Genomic DNA, 3,487 nt, shown 5'->3' with positions numbered 1-3,487 from the left:
ATCACTGCAGACGCACAGACCCCAGGTCCAAGGGCCCTGCCCGGCCGGAGCCCGACACCCACCCCACCTTTTCTGTCCCCAACCAGCCGAGGTGTCACCAGTGGCGGGGAGCACGGGGAGGGGGGGGGGGGGGCTGGGGCTGTGCTCCTGGAGGACGGGGTGAGCCCGCTCCCGGGGGCGCTTGCTGTGCCGCTGAAATCGGGTGAAGCTGGTCAAACTCCAGGAGCCCCGCCGTGGGGGGAGGGGGAGGGGGAGGGGGCGGCACCAGACGGAGCTGCCAGCTCACGGGGTGAGCCCTGGAATGCTGTGCCTCCGATTACACCGTCAAAAGGGGGTGACGGTGACTGCCTCTCGGGGTCACAGCCCAGGCTTGTCTGAACCCACAGGCCTGGGAGCCCTGAAATCCTCAGAGGCCACCTGGGCCGAAGGGGCCAGGACACCCCACCCTGGAAGTGCACACACAGTGATATGTGGGGGTCCCCCTGGGCCCCCAAAGACCATCCAGGGCTCCAAGTCTCCACTTGCAGGTGGGAACCCACCTGGGGTTCCTCAGGTGAGAAACAGGCCCAAGCCCATCGACGGATTGTCGAGGCACCAGTCAGTCTGGAGGCGCACGGGTCCCGGGACGCAGATGGGTAAACTGAGGCTTCAAGGGGCAGCGGGCAGGGAGGCCCCTCCTCAGGCCCCGTGTGCAGCTGGGTGGGGCCCTGCACCCGCCACCCGGTGCCTCGCAGCCGAGGAAGCCACGGGGAGCAAAGCCCAGCCTGGCTCCCCAGCCTCGGGAGGCGCAGGTTGGGGGGAGGCGCACCCCACACCCTCCTCCTCCTCCTCCTCCTCCTCCTCCTCCTCCTCCTCCTCCTCGGACAGGCAAGCCGGGTAAGAGGGTGGAAAATGAGAAGCCCAAACTTGACATTTGCATTTCAAACACTTATATCAGCAAAACAAATAACAGTAATTATACCATTTGCATATTTTGTGGGTGATTGTTTAGCCAGAAGGAGGGGGGCTCCTGCTGACGCCAGCAGCCTGCTCCCCGCAGCTGCACCTGCCCCCCCATCTCCACAGCGTCCCAGCCCCCCTCCAGGCCAGGAGACCGGGAGCGGGAAGACTTGGCCAGCCACGATCGGGGTGACCTCCCCTCCCCCACAATCTGGGCCTGGCCTGGCGGGAGCCAGGAGCCCCGTCTGTGAGGTGGAGGGCTGCCGGCTGCTTGGGGGCCTGCAGGTGCACCCCCCATTACCTGCCACCCTCAGGCTACGCCCCTCCCCCTGCAGGCTCCGTCCTTCCTCCACCTCCCCCAGCATGTGGCCCCTCAAAACCTCTGCACCTGATGGTGCCCCAGCCAAAGGTTTCCTCCCACATCTGCCCCTGCTGACTCCTCAGCATTCACAGTCCAGCCCAAGGTCGCTTCCCCACCGACCGACCGACCGACCGACCACCCGGTGGGAGGAGCAGGGCTGCCCTCTTGGGACCAAGGGCTGCCAGGCCCCAAGCCGGCCTCACTGCAGGCCCAGACACTGCCTGGCCCTACTCACCATCCCATTGCTCTCCCCTCCCTCCCTCCTCACCCCCTGCCTTGCCCCCCAACCCCTCCCCATCACAGCGGGCCAGGCCCCACCCAGAGCCCCCACAGGAAAAGCCCTCGGACGGACGGACGGACGGACGGACGGAGGACAGCTCCCCTTTCCCGAGCAGCCAGGCCAGCGCCACCATCACCAAACACCACGGGGTTCCCCAGAGCCGCCAGGTGGGGGCCGCGGCGTTCTTGTCCAGATGGAGAAACTGAGGCTGCGGAAGGGATGTCCTTGCCCAAGGTCACAGAGGTGAGCCAAGGTCTTTGCTGGGTCGGCCGACCCCGGCTTTTCCCAGGACCTGCGCCCACCGCATGGACTCCCGGTGACGACACTCGGGACGGAGCCATTAGTACCACCACCCCCCACCCCCGTCCCCCGTTCAGACACATGAAGACAGGGCCCCAGCCCCCCCCCCCCCCCCCCCCCCCCCGCATCCTGTTAAGCTGCGCTACCAGCTTTTGCTTTTGATTTGAATTTGGGCAGAGGCTCCGCCTGGGACTGTCCGGATGCTAATTAGGGCTCCGCCATCCCCTCCAGCTGCACCGGGCCCTCCCTCCTCCCTCTAATCTCCCCCCACTCAGCCGGGACTGGGGTGGTGGGGGCTGGGGGCTTGGGGGCAGAGCCCCGAGACTCCAAAGTGCAAATGAGGTCCCTCCCCCGGAAACCTGAGCAGCAATTAACTCCCAGCTTCACACCCCACAGCCCACAAATTCCAGACGGAGTCAACAGTTACCTATGAAATATTAAGCCATAAAAAGAAGAGCCAGATGAAAACAGAATCCAATACTTATCCGTCCTCAGGAGGGAGACTGCTTCCCGGCTCCGACTTAATCGGAAAAAGAAGCGAGAGGCAGATCTGACCATGAAAACAGGGAAAGGGGCATAAAAGTCAAAACAAAAATGAAAAGACGGCCACGTTAAGGGGGGCAGATCGGGCAAATGTGACCGATCACTGTCTCCGCTGTGAGCGATCTCGGGGGGCTGACCAGGGGACCCCGATATGAGGCTGGCGACGAGGGGTGCAGAGCCGCGCAGAGGAGGGCACGCGGGCGGCTGGCAGGGACACGGGGTGGCGGTCACCTCCTGCATAACCAGGGAAACGCAGGCATGAAGGGCACAGTGCGACACCCTGCAGGCTCGTCAGTGAGCGGGGACCTGAAAACCACCACAGGGGCCCCCGAGGTGCTCCGGTGCCGGCGAGGTGCCCGCGAGGCGACGGCGGAACTGGCGGCCTCGCTGGAAAGCCGGTCGGCAATACAGACACGCGGCTCCAGCAGGCAGTACGCCGACAGCGAGACCTAAGCGTTTCCTTTGAGATCAAGACCGACCGAGGACTCCCACTGGCCAGTGTGGCTCAGTGGACGGACATCGGCCTGTGGACCAAAGGGTCCCGGGTTCGATTCCCGTCAAGGGCACGGACCGCAGTTGCAGGCTCCTCCCTGGGGCCCTGGCCGTGCAGCAGGCAACCCATCGATGTGCTTCTCTCACAGGGATGTTGCTCTGTCCTTCCCTCGCTCTAAGTCAGTGGGGAAATATCCTGGGTGAGGATTAAAAACAACGAAAACCGAACGACCAGGCCTCCTGCCGGCGCCGCTGCCACCGCACTCGGCCGGTGCAGCCGGGAGAGGCAGGAGAAACGGCAGGACTCAGAAGGGAAGACGCAGGACTGTGCTGGCTCACAGAGCGCGACTGCGGGCATGACAACCCCACGGACATGTCAGCACAGCCCTGGCCACGGGCTGGAGACAGGCACCCACAGGCCGGCGCGGCCTGGACTTCCCGGGGCCTCGGCCATGAGCGTCCGCGGGATCGATAGGCCCGATGCGTCGCCATCAGAATCCCCGGGGCCTTTCCCGTGACAAGCGGCTCTCAAATCCCTGGGAAGAGCGAGGGGCTGCGGGAGCGTCGCCCGT

The sequence above is a fragment of the Myotis yumanensis genome, unplaced genomic scaffold, assembly GCF_028538775.1.
Source record: "Myotis yumanensis isolate MYYU_CA2020_CCGP unplaced genomic scaffold, mMyoYum1.0.hap1 SCAF_5, whole genome shotgun sequence".
NCBI classification, from domain to species: domain Eukaryota; kingdom Metazoa; phylum Chordata; class Mammalia; order Chiroptera; family Vespertilionidae; genus Myotis; species Myotis yumanensis.
The sequence above is the reverse complement of the archived record's forward strand: the minus strand, read 5'-3'. Positions refer to the sequence as shown.